General features: G+C 38.1%; 1 long non-coding RNA gene across 1 annotated transcript; it reads left to right on the top strand.

Annotated features, from left to right (window-relative positions):
- The first annotated feature begins 10,884 nt into the window (after positions 1-10,884).
- Positions 10,885-15,153, top strand: LOC134291607 (uncharacterized). The gene is made up of 2 exons (XR_009999184.1): positions 10,885-11,088; positions 14,805-15,153. It is a non-coding gene; the product is annotated as an uncharacterized LOC134291607 (long non-coding RNA).
- The last annotated feature ends 1,931 nt before the right edge of the window (positions 15,154-17,084 follow it).

Genomic DNA, 17,084 nt, shown 5'->3' with positions numbered 1-17,084 from the left:
ACAGTTATGCCCTTTTAGAGTGTTTTGTTAATGCAGTAAACTGATGATCGCTTCTTCGGCGTGCATTTCTGATAAGTTCTGAGCTTGAAGTGATTTACATTCATTAATATTTATTTGGTATAGCATGAATATAGACTTCGACTGAGAACAGTTGTCCAATCTCCGGGAAAGTCACCGCTAGGACCCTCTGTGGGCACACGAGGCTAGCGCCTGTACTCTACGACGAGATGTTTAGGGGCTGTCCATTAATTACGTAAGGGTTTATGGAGGGAGGGGGGGTTTGATAAATCTTACGCGCCATACAAAAATGTTTGGGTTTTCATACAAAAAATCTTACAAGGGGGGGAGGGGGTATCGAAAAATCGCTAAAATTCCCTTACGTAATTAATGGACAGCCCCTTATGCGATCACGAATTGCCAGACTGCCATTGTTGATGCAGTGCTTTCAACTTCGGAATTGATCCCTTCTACTGTCGACCGCCATTGCAGATCGCCTGCTGGCCGCTTCTAGATACCATGTGCTCACCATCGTGGAAAATCCGCTAACACTGCTGGCATACCGCCTTACTGCTGCGAAGGGCAAGTGCTCACAGCGTACATCTCCGAGTTCTCCGAACCACGGTATTGTCGGAAGACAATCAAACCCTCGTTCGAAGAACTCTCCCGCACCGACCGGACCCGCTTTGAAACCATGGCCTCCATGTCGCCAGTCGCCTAATGGTCTCCCACTGGCACTGCAAGACGACTCCCACTGGAAACATTAGACGAGTATGGAGTCTGGACATATTGATTTTATTCAGACTAGAAGAAAAATACAACTAATTTTAAGTCATATTCTGAGAACATAAATGAATATCAGTAAACCCATTAAAGCTTTACCTTTCGAAGTGATAATTTCAATGATTAGCGAGACGATTAAGGTTGAAGGATTCGTCATTGACATTATCGTCATCATTGAAAACTCGAAAGCAGTTTTCTCGTTCAAAACTGAAATTTTCGCAGTAAAAATGTATTCACTGTATTGTGGGTGGAGAATGGAGTACAGTGAACACATTTTCACTGCAAAAATTTCAGTTTTGAACGAGAAAACTGCTTTCGAGTTTTCAATGATGACGATTTTGTCAATGACGAATCCTTGAACCTTAATATGAAATTTTAGGTAATGTTGCTTGGAGATGATGATAAATTTCACAACTTTTGTCGGGTTTGTTTTCCGATGTCAATGAAAACATGTGTTTATTACAGGTTGCTATGGGTGAGATAAGTCGTTGCGTTAACTGGGGCACAGATACTGTCAAATTGTTTTATAGCATCCGCCATTATGGCGAGCGTGGAAAGCTGGATAGCATACAGACATTGAGCAAGAAATTCTTTTATGAATCCTGAATATCTCCAGGAGTTCTTCCAGGGTTTGTTCCAAATCATCCTTCAACAATTCATTAGGGGAAATATTCAAGAATTCTTTTAGTTCCTTTATCTGCAATTTCTGCACGAATTTCCGATGCATTGTTTTCAATGATTGCTTCAGAAAATTCTTCATGATTCAATTCATAAATTTCACAAGATTTTTCTTTAAAAATGCCTGCAGGGAATTTATCTGAAACTTCTCCAGGATTTTTTCCGTGAATTTTCCTAAAATTTCCCATAAAAATCTTCTACAAATTCTTCCAAAGCCATCTCAGGAGTTTTTTTCTCACCCCTCTATTGGGGAAATTAATCCACTGCATCCAATTGACTGAACTTTTGTGGTGAATCTCAGGAGCCTCTCAAGGACTTTTCAAGGAGCTCCTTCAACGATTGTTTTTGAAATTGTTTCAATTAAATCTCATCGTGAAATTTTTAAGCATTTTATAGAATCTTTTTTTTTTATATGTATTAACGAGATTTTTAGTCCTTGGCTAGTTCGTCTCGGGACCCACACTTTACTTCCTTTCCGAAGGAAGAACTCACACTTTGCGAGTTTATCGGGAGTGGGATTCGATCCCAGGTCCTCGGCGTGATAGTTACGTATATTTTAAACGGGAATCCTTGGAACAATTTCCGAAAAAATTGCTGAAAATTCTGAAAATGAAAAAAAAAATCATGGAAAAATGTTTAAGGTAATCTCTTACTGACATTTATGAAAAACCCTTAAACTACTGAAGGAGTCAGAAAAAAATCTTTAGTATCTGTAGTAAGCTTTAAATGGAATCCATGGAGAAATTTCTGAAGGAATCCTTGTAGGAATTTTTGCATAAGGCTGATACAAATTTAATATTGACTTTTTGTCCCCCCCCTTCATAGATTTTTGGCTGGTTTTTGCATTTTGAGGGGGCAACTAAAAAAATATTTATCAAAAAATCGGGTCTTGCTAAATTTTTTTTAACAAATCCGATGAGTTTTAAATATTTTTCAGATTAAATGCTTTATTATTTTTATCCTCCCCCCTCGATAAGCCAAAGAGTGGTGGGACAAAAAGAGAAATAAATATTTGTAACGGCCTAAATTGTTTATCTCATTCCTGAAGATTATGTGAAAGAGTCCCAAGGAATTTTCTGAAATAATTCTTGAGAAATTTCTGAATTGAATCATGAAGAAGTTTCTGAAGCAATCATTAAAAACAATGCATCGGGAATTCGTGCTGAAATTGCAGATAAAGGAACTAAAAGAATTCTTGAATATTTCCCCTAATGAATTGTTGAAGGATGATTTGGAACAAACCCTGGAAGAACTCCTCGAGATATTCAGGATTCATAAAAGAATTTCTTGCTCAATGTCTGTATGGTATTAGTGGAAAAACTCTCTGATACAATTTCCCTAGATGAACTTGTGAAGTATTCTTAAAAGAATCGAAAAATAAATATCCTGGGGAACTGGAATTATTCTAGAAAGAGTTGGTAAAGAAATTGCTGGGAACTCTCCCACGGAAACCCTTGGTGGAATTTCTACAAGGATTTATCAAACAACAATATTTAGAAAAAATCCAAGAGAAACCTTTCACCAAAATTCATGGAGGATGTTCGGAAAGAATTCCCGGAGGAATCCCTGAAGGGCTGTCTGGAGACATACTAAATCTTCTGTAAAGGCTCCTAGAAATTTACAAAGGAATATATGTAAAACTTTCTAGAAATTGCTACAGAAATATTTTTAAATTTCTTAAAGAATCCGAAGAAAAAATCCTAATGGTATTCTTGGAAGAATTTGAGGAGGAATTAATGGTGAAATACGAAGAGGAATACCCGGAGGAACTCATGAACTATATGATTTATTTCAGAACTCACTGAAATAATATCTACTGGAAACTACTACTAAACAAAATCATCAAAGAACTGCTGAAGGATATCCTGTGGACATTCCTCAAAGTAATATATAGAAGAAGTCCGAAGGAGGAATTCCTGAACAAACCATGGGATAACTATGTAAATATAATTTCTGGAGTTATTTCTGAAGGGCGAAACTTCGTTACGCCACGCTTTGAGGAGGGAGGGATTCCTAAGTGTGTGATAATTTCAGAGGAGTCCTATACAAAAACTTGTAGAGGTTCGACTGGGAAGTTGACTTATTTCTCGTGGGATTTCGGCTTTCAGTCCAAGAAAAGCGTTGATTTTTTTGGACTGAAAGCCGAAATCCCACGACCTCTACAGAAATTGTGCCATAGAAGGAAGGGGGGGTTGAAAATGGAGATTTTTGCGTGACCTTATTTATGGAGCCGTTTCAGTAGTTCTGCATAGAAATTCTTTGGACAATTTATGAAGGAACTTAAAGCATCTCTAAAAAACATTTCTGAATGAACATTCGGATTTTTCAAAATCCTTGGAGAAATTTCTGAAAGAATTCTGAACTTTTTATTTTCTTAAATTAAGACGCTATTAGAATGTAAAGAATCCATAGATGGTTTTCTGAAAGAATTTTCGAAGAGATTTCTGAAATATTTAATCCATGGAGGAGTTTCTTAAGCATGGAGTATTTTTAGAAGAATTCATGGTGTACTGTCTAGAGGGTCTGCTGGGAGGAATTTCTGAAGATTGCTAGAATATATGCCTTTAAGACTGTCATTCGTAAATTGATTGATTGCTGTGTACATTTTTATTAATTGCTATCAGTTGGCGCCAGCAGTGAAAATTGCATGCAAAAACTTTTATAGCATCTAGTTTCCAGCGCTGACAGCCCGGCGGCGACACCATCGCTTGTATTCAATGCATCGTCTGTGCTACTCTCGGTTGTCAACTTTCTAAAATTTTCACCTCAAGCTCACGGAAGCATGGTAGTCAAGAACTGTCAAATCGTATGGAAAAATCGTGAAAAACGTTAATTGCTAGAAAACGGGATAGTTTTGTGAAAAGTTAGTGAATAGAAATCAAGAATGGTTTGAAAATGCAACGTTTTGTGTTTACTTCATGTTCCGGAACAGTTTCTTCGCCGAGAAAATTTGATTTTACTACCACACAAAAAAGAGCCATCTGTGATATTTTTAGCTTGGAATGTCGATCTATTGCCAAGAAAATCTTCCAAGAGATATACAAATAATATGTAGGAGGATGTGTTCGTAAACCTAATTAGAACACTGCCAAGAATTTTATTGGTAAATCGTTATGGTTTACAAAAGATACTCACTTAATACTTAAAATAGAATTAATGAAGATTTTGAAAGTATTGCTGTAAGAAATCACTAAAGTAAATCATATAAAAATGTTGCAAAAGATTAACAAGAACTTCAGAAAAATACGCCTTATACGTAAAAGAAAAAAACAATTGAAACTGTTTAAAAATTATCACTTTCATTGCTATCAGGTTTGAAAATGTGATTCGTAAAATGTTGGTGAGAAAAAAATCTTTGTCGTTTTCTCATCGGCGTGGGAAATTTTGTTCGGCGGCGTGAAAAAATATGAACAGCGGCGCGCCGGGTCAATTTAACTGGCGGTGGCGGCGTGGAAAAATCGTCGGCGACGGCGGCGCGGCGCGGCGGCGCACACGTCTATGCGACATATCAAATAGTGGCTTTTTTATATCCTGATGAACAGTAAGCAGGAAAATATTCTCAGACAATATCTAAACCGGTTGTGTTCCGGAACCGGTTCCTGGTATAGCGTCAGAAGTGGCTAAATATAAAGTTGAACTAAAACCATACATGCGACATATCAAACCGCAGCTTTTTTGATAATCTGATGAACAGTAAGCAGGAAAGCATTCTCAGACCATATCCTAACCGGTACCATATGTCCCACCGGAGGAGGCCAAGTATAAAAGTTTATCAAACCCATGTGGCTTTTTGCCTTTCTCGTACACCAAGGTGTACCTAAAGGCTATATGTTCACTCCAAAAACGAAAATTTAATAGAGCCTCCGGAGGGGTCAAGTCTTATATACCAATCGACTCAGCTCGACGAATTGAGGTGATGTCTGTGTGTGTGTATGTGTGTGTGTGTGATGGTTCATTCGACGCGAAATCTGGTCCCATTGTTTCCTATTGAAAATGGTTCAGATCGGTCCAGCCGTTCCGGAGTTATGGCCATTTAGGTGTTCCGGAGCAGTACCCCAGGAAGGGGCCAGATATGAAAACGCTACAAACCCATCCATGCGGCACATCAAACTACGGCATTTTCGATAGCTTTATGAATGGTAAGCAGAAAAATAGTCTCAGACCATATCTGAACCGGAAGTGTCCCGGAACCGGTTCCGGGTGTCCCGCCGGAAGTGACCAAACATAAAAGTGAACTAAACCCATGCATGCGACATATCAAACCGCGGCTTTTTCGATAACGTGATGAACAGTAAGCAGGAAAACATTCTCAGACCATATCGGAACCGGTAGTGTTCCGGAACCGGTTGCAAATGTCCCGCCGGAAGTGGCCAAGTATTAAAGTTAACCAAACCCATGCATGCGACATATCAAATAGTGGCTTTTTTGATATCCTGATGAACAGTAAGCAGGATAATATTCTGAGACCGGTTGTGTTCCGGAACTGGTTCCGGGTGTCCCGTCGGAAGTGGCCAAATATAAAATTGAAATAAAACCATGCATGTGACATATCAAACCACAGCTTTTTCGATAATCTGATGAACAGTAAGCAGGAAAGCATTCTCAGACCATATCGGAACCGGTTCCAGATGTTCCGCCGGAGGTGGCAAAGTATAAAAGTTAATTAAACCCATGCAAGGGACATATCAAATCGTGGCTTTTTTGATATCCTGATGAACAGTAAGCAGGAAAATATTCTCAGAACATATCTGAATCGGTAGTGTTCCGGAACCGGTTCCGGGTGTCCCACCGGAAATAGCCAAATTTAAAAGTGAACCAAACCCATGCATGCGACACATCAAATCGCGGATTTTTAGGTATCTTGATTTGGCAAAAAAAAAGTTTCCGGCCATATTGGGGACAATCGGTAGTGTTCCACAACCGATTACGGTTGCCCCATCGGAAGTGGTCAAATTAAAAGGAGAACCAAACCCATAAATTTGAAACAATAAATTACTTTTTAGGTAATCTGATTAATGATTAACAAGAAAAAAATCATAGACCATACTTTGGAAAACCAATAGTGTGCCGAAACCGGTTCCAGGTGCCCCCAGGTGGTCAAATGTAGAACGGAACCAAACGCATACACGCAGCACATTAAATAACGGCTTCTTTGATAACGCAAAGAACGGTCAGCAAGAAAATAGTCTCAGGCCAGTAGTGTTCCGGAACCAGATTCGAGTTCCTCGCCGGAACTGGCGAAATGCACAAATAAATCAAACCCATACAGTGTCGGACAAAACAATAAGACCACTGGTCCTCTTTCATACAAAATAACCAAGTTCGACGATATGGTACTCGGTTTCTTGTAAACCGATTTGGCTGAAATTTTGACAGCCGACTTGGAATTACGAGAATTTTGATTTGCATTAAATTGATTGAGTTCTGTTCACTACTTACAAAGTTACAGATATACGGTGCGACAAAATTCAAACACCAGATTTTCATGATGGTTATTTGTGGTCAATTCAATGAAAATGTCCCCAAATTTGAATGGCATCCTTAATTTTAGTATTTGTTTATCAATTATCAAGTATCAAATACTCTCATATATCCTTCGATCATAACAATCTGAAAGTGGTTCTCCATGATGACTGCCAAAATTTCAGCCAAATCGATTCACTAGAAACCGAGCATCACATCGTCAAACTTGGCCATTTTGTATGAAAAATGGCTGGTGGTCTTATTCTTTTGTCCGACACTGTACATGCTTTACATCAATTTGCGACTTTTTAGGAAAACTGATTAATAATTTGCATGAAACTACACGGCGTGCATATGGTGAAGGTTTATCACAAAAAATTAGGCATCGCCAAATCCGCCGGTTTTCGAAAATATGGACTTCTAGCTTTCATTTAACGTGTTCCCCAAAAAAATCCACCGAGGGATCCCGAACAACTTTTTCAGAATACTGTTTTTCCCCATACAAAATGCACGGTTCCAAATTAATCCCTATTTCTACTTAACAAACATACCCAATTTTTGTATGAAAAAGTTCCCCCGATGGAATATTTCGATGTTGGGCTTGAATGAAAGCTGGTAGCGTCAACTTTCACGTAGCGTAAAAATTAGCGATGCCCATTTTTTTGTAATAAATTTGTTCTACCAGACACACCGTGACTAGTCTAAGACCACATCAGGGACCATTTACATGTTTCTGACTTTGCTTGCCTCAAACTTATCGCAGCTTTTTAACTCTCATTCGAAAGTTTATCAAAAAAACTTTCAATCTATTGGTTTAGTTAAATAACTTAGTTTTCTAAAGCAAATAAGCTCGAAAGTATAGTTTTGCCTTTCTCGTACACCGAAGTGTACTGAAAGGCTATATGTTCACTCAAAAAAACAATTTTCGATAGAAGGCTCAGAGGGTCAAGTCACATATAACAATCAACTCAGTTCGACGAATTAAGATGATGTCTATATGTGTGTATGTATGTATGCCTGACGCAAAAAAAGTTCACTCATTTTTAAGGCACTTCCCATTGGCGGATTTTTTGCATTATAGTTCGAATAGAACCGGAATTTTACCGCATTGTTTGCTATTAAAAATAATACGGAAAGGTCGAGGCGTTCCGGAGTTATGACCATTTCAGTGATTCAGACCTGCACCGGTGGAACTAGCCGTATATAAAACTGATCCAAGCCCCATCATGCGACACTTCAAACTGTAGCGATTTTTGTAACCTTCAGCATGGTTTACAAATTTTATGCGGAAATGAACACTGGAGACCAGAAATTCCACGAAATCGGTGCAAAATTCAAGATGGCAGCCTAATATTCAAGATGACGGCTCCAAATTCAAGATGGCGAATGTTTAATGGAGTTTAAGGACCTGACACCATGCAATTTGGGTATATTTGGTATGGGGAAGAAGTCTGGACTCCAAAAATGGCGACCACCCAAGCAACACACATGTTATAATAGAGTTACGACAGCGCAAGTTTTGGTTGTATAGAAGTTTATTTTACGTAATTCTAACATTGTGTTGAAATAACGTAAAATAAACTTCTATACAACCAAAACTTGCGCTGTCGTAACTTTTATATAACATGTGTGTTACTTGGGCAGAATATCCAAGATGGCGGTCTGAAATTCAAGATGGCGGTTCAACATTTAAGATGGCTGCTGTTTAATGGAATATTATTGCTGTGTGCGTTCAAGATGCAAACGGTGCCCAAATGCGCTTCAAACGCGGTAACACAGTGCACCGGTAACACAGTGTAGTGCACAGTCCGGGACTGTATGGCCTCGGACGTTATGATCCGGCCCCTGAAAGCGCGATATTCATCAACATGTCACTCGAGTTGTGTTGAAATGTGTTTTCGAAGGCACGAGAAAGGCACCATCACCGCTAGGTGGATTAATTAGGTTTTTTTTTTCATGAAAATTACAATTGTAAGACAGCTTAGGTGTTAGTGGGTAAAATTTAGGTTTCTAAGAGAGATATCGTTATTATGTGGCTTATCAATAAAGCATAGCGTGAACTTGGTAGGTTGGGTTGATCTTGAGAACGGCTTTTTTTGAATTGACGGCGTTTGAAAAATAATCGAATTATTATTTCAGCCTTTTGTATTTTCAGCCTTATATAGGCAATTCTCAATAGCAATTGGTTGATCGATCCAAAATTGAATTTTTGGGTGTTTTATCATTTTTCAAGTAGGCGTAAGACAAATTATTATTTCGATGTAACTTTGATAGTGCCTAGAATAACACCGTGAAACCCACATATTGTACACGAATAAAGAATCATGGAATAGTACAAACATAAGTAGAGAAGCTGTGTAGAGTATATCTGGTTGAAATTTTATATCAATACATGGAATGGTGATGAACCTGGATGTGTTAGTGGAATACGTGTAAGTACGAGACACTAAAGACGACCTTATAGTTGAGGTCAAAATACGTATCTGTCAAAGAATATAAATAAAAAAGAACAGTACTTAACACGATCTTCTTTTTAAATGAAAAATTTCTGAAAAGTTTACGTATGGTGAGTACGTAAAGAGAGTTTGTGGGGTACTGAAGGAAAAACTCAATCACTTTATTAAAAATCATTATCTGTGTAAAATCTATCTTCTACAGTATTTTAACGCTTGGTTATGCAACACAAAGTAAGCACTCTTTATTAGATTTGTCAAAAAAAAAATTGAGAAATGTTGAACACTGCAGCCGAAACTACATGAAATTACAAGGACCATGCATTGCATACTTTTAGGCGTTTATCGGGTTAGTTTTCTGTCCCAATTTATAAGTCCTTTCTCTATTTTTTTTGAGTGGTTATCATCTCTCTCACTTGTTTAGAGTTGTATTGTATTATACGAATCAAAATGAAATCTACTTTCGCGACTACTTTTACCCGCTGTCAAAGATACGCGCGAGACAGTCGCCTAAGAAAACAGACCTGTTTTCAAATTTTCCATCATAGCGTTCTTTGATTATCAGATATTGAGGACCTACAATGAAGTTTTTTTTTGGAACTACACCATAGACTTCCATTTTTTTTTCGTCAAATCATGCTTATTTTATTGAAACTTGACCTTTGATAACAAATTTATTAAAGATTTAAATTGTGAGATACTTTGGGCGTTAACGGGTTAAATGTGCCTATACGACAGCACTGCCCATATTCGCATAGTCGATGTAAGCGCCACTGTACTTTTCAACATATTTTTGGAATATTAACAATGAATAAATATAAAGTTCAAGATTTTTTCCGCGTTGATCTCTAATTAAGGGTTAGATCTTGCAATCTTTTGAATAAAACTGGTCACAAATATGCACACGCGTTAGATATTAGCTTTTATATGGTGGCATTGAGAATGGTGGTTACATCGACTATGCGAATATGGGCAGCAGAAACGGCATCAGTTTCAGCCCAATGGACGCTATATTCAAATCGTTTCAACCGCAGAGTTTCCAAAATTAAACATTCCTCCAGTGTCGTTGAAATATAATGCTAATATGCCGACCGCTCGTAATGTGTACAATCACATTCCAAAAGCATTCAAGGATCTTACGAAACAGAAGATTAACTATCTTCTATCAAGTGGAATCATTGAAGAGGTCACTATGGACATGGATCGTTCATTCTGTTCTTCCCTATTGGTGGTACCTGTGGTACCTTGTGGTATGCACATAATAAATTATTGTATTACTCTATTACGTTTAGCGTGTATGTTTACATTGAGTATCTGTCATATGCGGAGATATTGTTATTGTTGTCTGGAGTGTGAATCATTGTATGTAATATTGAAGTATCGGTAATAAAGTGTATACAAATAATGAATACAGTTCTCGGATACTTTTTCAAAACGACGTATCAACATAGGATTTGCGTGTATTATACGTCGTTTTGAAAAAGTATCCAAGAGTTGTTGAATAATCATTACAGAGAAAGATTCTCACATTGGCGACGAGAACGGTGAACAGTGCATGTGAAATTAGTTTAATTTCGGTTCGGGAAGTGTTGTCTTTGGAAAAAGAATGAGATGAGTGGTGTGTGTGTGTGTGTGTGTGTGTGTGGTGCATGCAGAGTGGTGATGACCTCCAGGTGATGACTTGTGAATGAATTTCAACATTGAAATCAAAAAGGTAAATATTGTGTACTAACTGTGAATCAAACAATCTATTTGTACCTTCGACTAATGACAATGATCAACCTGTGAGAGATTTTGATGGTGATCGGTATTGTTTAGTTCAAATCGATGACAATCACTATTGTCAGATAAAGAAATAAAGAACTGTGAAGAAAATCTAAGTTTTGTTGATTGTGATATTGATACTCGTTGAATAGGGTTGTTGTCCTAAATCTAGACTTAAATGCTGAATGATGAATGAAGTATTGATTTGTTAAACGGATGGCCGTGGAAGGCGTAGAGGTGAAACAATATTTTGAAATCAAATTTTGCCGTTGCTGTTAAAAGCCAGTGAAGGCGATAAAAGCCAATGAAGGCGATAAAAGCTAATGAAGGCGACATTCTTGAAATAGCCGTAAAAGGCGGAAAGGATTACAGATAGAAAAGCCGTTGAAGGCGGAAAAATGTTATAGGCAGAAGAGCCGACTAAGGCGAAAAACTGTCGATGGCGGAAAGATCCGTCGGAGAGTGAAAAGCTGTTGAAGGCGGAAAAAGCCGTTGAAGGTGGAAATGCCGTTGAAGGCGGTAAGACCTACAAGGCAGATATAGTCGATTCTTTGTAGAGCCGTATAAGGCGAATTGTGTTATTAAAAATTAAAGTACTAAAAACGCAAGTGTCGTAAATTTCGTAAGAAACAGATTACCAGCCAACGCAGATTTAAGGGCTGTTTGCAGATCAGAGGGAATTTCTCGGCCTATCTTGAGGCATGGGAAACTCCTTGGCTGAATCACTCAAGAAACCGTTTTTTCTTCGATCGCAGTACGCAGTTGCAAAGAAATGACAGTTCAAATGTCACCATAGAAAGTTTCTGCCAGGAATCGTTCTAGAAGTTTCTTGAGCGATTTCTCTTGAACTCCAATCTGGGCTTTTTAGTTAAATTGAACCATTAAAAATGAAATTTCACACCAATTAAGTGGCAGCTGAGAAGGCGAAAGACAAAACTAAACTTTAGGCTGAGCGTGACTAGAAAAACAGTAACGAATAGTATTTGAATATGTTCCAAATGCGAATATAACTGAGCAGATACTGAGGTTGTTGTGGACCCACCTCAGGTGATATATATTGAAGTTATCATTGCTCAGTAAAGTATAATAAGTCTACGGAGACGTAAAAAGGGTTGGCTCTTGAAACCAAATTAACATGAAGACATGATTTAACTAATGCTTTGTCCTCTCTTACAAGACTTCAAGAAAATTAACATCAATGTGTGAGAATAATTAAACTGTCTTGGTAGTTTGCAAGATAGGAAGTCAAAATGACAGTTAAAGCATTCGTTGAAGCTAGATGACATATTCAGAGCAGTTGCTAACCACGATCCTGTTAAGTATCATGCTAGTCAAATGGCTAGTTGAATTGGATATTTTAAAAAATCGAACAATAAAAAAAAAACTTTCGGCTTAACTAGAAGTCTCAGGAATTCGAGTAAAAGGCGCTTTATAACCTATTGAATGCCACTAAATGTTTATGCGATTCAAATACAGTGAGTTCTTGAGTAATCACTTCTGAAGTCTTTGAATATAAAATGTATCGGGTGTGGTCAGGAGGGGCATTTTGACTTATGATTGTCTAACACTGGATATAGTGCCATTTTTGGTAATGAGTGGGCCATCTTGCCAAGAACTGTGGCACAAGTTAGAGAACAAGGTACAGCAGTACGCTCAACAACAAATTCTGCACAATAATTTCCTTACAGGAAGAGACAAATTTTGATCAGTTAAAGAAGTATTGAAACTATTATTGAGGAGAATAACGTACAATATATCAAGAGCACAAGATATTGGAATAATAAAAGATAATCATTTCTGTAACTACAGGAATAGATATATCTAATGAAAGGTGGATTATGAGGTTTGTTTTTCAGTCGAGCTTATTAATGCAAACAGGTACCATTTACTAACAAGTTACCTTGTTTGAATTTTTAGATTTCATACACTGAAAAAAACTGCAAATATTGTATGCATGTGTCGCTCACATAGATTTTTGCAATTTGTCATAGATAACCCTTTTCATGTGTAGATACACATAGTTTATATAAGGTCCACCGATTTTATGTGTGATCCAGCGTGGAAAACGAGTATGTGTGTACAAATAAAATTTATATATCAAATTCATGGATTTTTACCAATAAAAATGCGTGTACATGTATAAGTGATATTTGTGTTAATAAGTTCATTGAAAATTTGAATAAAAACGTGCTTTAAATTGTTTCAGTACAAAGAAATGAATCGTAGAGGCAAGCGTAAGGGCCATCATGACACAGACAATCATGGTCAGTGTGCACTACGTCAGACTTGTAGTCGTTAACAAAAAAAAATGAGGATGTATTTCATCGGAAAAATGTGAAATAAGTGATATGATAGACAGATGATTGGGCTTTGCAATAATGCAGAATATTCTAGTTCGATCCAACGAACTGAGAATATTATCAATATGATGAGCATATGTAGAAAATCAGAGTTACTTAAAGATAAAAAGTTCTAAATTTTGACGGTACATTGAATGCGAATAATTTGGAAAAGGCTTGTTGAAATAGCTTCATTAGGTATCTAGAGTGAGAACATAACATGTTGAGGGGCTTTTGCAATATTTTGGAGGTACACCATTAAAATAAGTCCTACAGTTCAGAACGCGAAAGAGCGACATCAAAGGAACAAATTTTTGGTTTTGTAATGTTAAAATAGGTTTGATTGAGCACGAATCACCAGTTAATGCGGGGGAATATGCATCGTAGAATGTAAACCTATTCCTTGACCTATTCAACGACCAAACCGAAGTGACTGGTGGTGCGAAAATTGATGTTTAACCTACTTATAAACATAGCAACTCGATTTAGATTAGTGCTAATTTCAGCTCTTAGGGAGCTTAATGATGCGCAATACCAGCAACCGGTTCAAATTTACGTCACAACTGCAACTTTGCATGTGCTTAAATGCGTGACTTCGATTTGGTACTGCGTCGATTATGTATGTATTAAGAATTTGAGATAATTATAGGATCACAACATGAAAAAAAAGAATGAATATTAATATTCTACTATACTTTCAAACAGCTAGTGCGGGTGCGAGTTTTGTGAACAATATATATTAAATATAATTCAAAAACTGGATGTTTTCAAGTTTTCAAATTACTGTTCAGCTAAAACTAGTATTACAAATATTGTTTTGGACAAGTGACGTTTTTCGAAATCGTGATTTGATTTAAAAAAAAAGTATCAATCCCTTCGATATTTAGAAAACAAAATCTGTAAAGCCAAACTTCTGAATATATTCTGAACAAGAAACGAGTTCCAGCAAAGTTCGCTAAAAAACATGAAATGAAATAGTGTTTGTATGACACTTGGACACTTTGGATCGAAAACGAGTTAATGGATATTGATAATCTTTCCACTGTAACATTCGTGCAGTGTTCCGACATATTAGTTAAAAAAAATGTCTGAATAATAATCTGAATATACATACCTTATGTATGAGATTCTTCTATGAAAGGACATGTCAAAAAAAGTCAGTGGGCAGTATACAATGTTTGCATGCTAGCTGTCATTGAAAACATTTGAGAAGAGGAAAGCAATTCAATTAATTCATCAGCAAAGGTAATATTTAGCTTGACACTCAGTATTAAAAATGTTTTGGGATTTGGGAAAATATTTGGGTCAAAATAATATTTCTTTTTAGGTACAACCACAAGTAACGGCCAAGTAATTTACCAAAATGCCGAGCAGAGATGGATGACCAAATGGATGACTGTACTTCTAATTCTGATGTGAGACTGAAGCGAGACGTTCATAAACTGAGGAGACTATAAGCGAAACAACGTGGAGTGACCTTGCTGCGGATCTGGAGAAAAAACGAGATGTGGTACCTTGTGGTATGCACATAAATTATTGTATTACTCTATTACGTTTAGCGTGTATGTTTACATTGAGTATCTGTCATATGCGGAGATATTGTTATTGTTGTCTGGAGTGTGAATCATTGTATGTAATATTGAAGTATCGGTAATAAAGTGTATACAAATAATGAATACAGTTGTTGAATAATCATTACAGAGAAAGATTCTCACAGTACCCAAAGGAAAGAATGACATTCGACTCGTCATCGACTTGCGGGGACCCAATCGATGTATCTGTAGAACTCCCTTCAAAATGCCCACACTTGAGTCGATACTGATGGAACTTCATGGTGCCCAGTGGTTCTCCACCATGATTTGACGAACGCAATTTTCCATATTGAGTTGGACGAAGAGGCTCACGACATTTAACGAACTTTTTCGCCGGAGTTGGGCTCTACCGTTATCGCAGACTCCCGTTCGGACTGACGAATGCTCCCGATATAGTTCAGGAGACTCTGCAAACCGTGGTGTGAAGGTCAGATTAATTACTTGGATGACGTATTGATCTTCGATCGTACTTGTGGTGCCCATCCACCGAATTTTGTGTCATGTCCGCGTTTTGGTGCCCATCAGCAAAATTCACCGGAACGTCCACGTGGTGGTGTCTATCGGCCGAATTTTCTTGCACGTCCACAGATCTGGCTGGCTTGGGGTACTCTCGTCGTTCCATCCCAAACACTAAAATTTGCACCCGTTGATTCAGTTGACGACGCTTGCCACAGTACTAAGGGGCCGTCCATTAATTACGTAAGGGTTTATAGAGGGAGGAGGGGTTTGAGAAATCTTACGCGCCATACAAAAATTTTTGGGTTCTCATACAAAAAATCTTACAAGGGGGGGAGGGGGTGCCGAAAAATGGCAAAAAATCCCTTACGTAATTAATGGACAGCCCCTAAGAAAGAACACGACGAAAACTTGGAACAGGTGATGAAGAGCCTGGAATGTCAGAATGAATGAAGAAAAATGCGCTTTCGGAAAGCAGTCGGTTGAATTTCTGGGCCTCGTAGTGTCAGCTGTAGGATGGAAGATCGAAGAAGAGAAGATTTCAGCCTTGCGAAACTTCAGGCATCCAGAGTCGATTGCAGAGGTGAAGAGTTTCTTAGTATTGGTCAACTTTATCGGAAAATTTATCCCAAACAGAGCAGACAAAACGGTAAGGCTTCGAGAGTTAGCAAGAGCTGATAGATTCTTCTGGAATCAGGAACTCGATGACGAATTTGAACTCCTAAAAAATGAGGCGTGGGACACCATTACGCTTGGATATTTCAGCAGAGACGACCGCACAGAACTATTCGTCGATGCTTCACCGTTTGGCTTGGGGGCGGTATTAGTCCAATTCGACCAGGAATCTAGCCCGCGGGTAATAGCGTGTGTTTCAAAGGCGCTATCTGTTACAGAGATGAATTATCCCCAGACACAAAAAGAAGCCTCGGCAATGGTTTGGGCTGTTGAAAGATTTTCTGTGTACCTCACGAGTATATTTTTTACAATACGAACTGATGCTGAATCGAATGAGTTTATTTCTGGTTGCCACCACAGAATTGGGAAAAGAGCAGTGACGAGAGCAGAGTCATGGGCATTGGGACTGCAGCCCTACAATTTCAATGTCAAAAGGATACCTGGAGAAATGAATGTGGCAGATGCACTGTCCAGATTGGTCGAGCAAAGTCAGCCAATCAAATCGTTTGATGAAGAAGCCACCACTAATCATTTGCTGTACTTCATCGATGCAGGAGCAATGGAAATTTCCTGGGACGATATTGAGAAACATTCGGAAAAGGATACAGAGTTGGAGAAATTAAGAGCTGCACTAGAAACAGGACACTGGGAGCATGGTTTGCGCAGATATGTATCACAGGCCAAGGAGCTTAGTGTTTTTGGAAGCTCGGTTTTCAGAAGCGACAAGATAGTTCTTCCAGAAGAATTACGAACAAAAGCTATTGAGTCGGCTCATCTGGGCCATATGGGAATCGGTTCCACCAAAAAAAATCCTACGTGACCATTTTTGGTGGCCTGGAATGAGTTCGGAGATTGAATCATTCCTTCCGTCCACAAACTCCAAG

The sequence above is a fragment of the Aedes albopictus genome, chromosome 3, assembly GCF_035046485.1.
Source record: "Aedes albopictus strain Foshan chromosome 3, AalbF5, whole genome shotgun sequence".
In the NCBI taxonomy this organism is placed as follows: Eukaryota; Metazoa; Arthropoda; class Insecta; order Diptera; family Culicidae; genus Aedes; species Aedes albopictus.
This window is presented reverse-complemented; position numbering and strand designations above follow the sequence as displayed.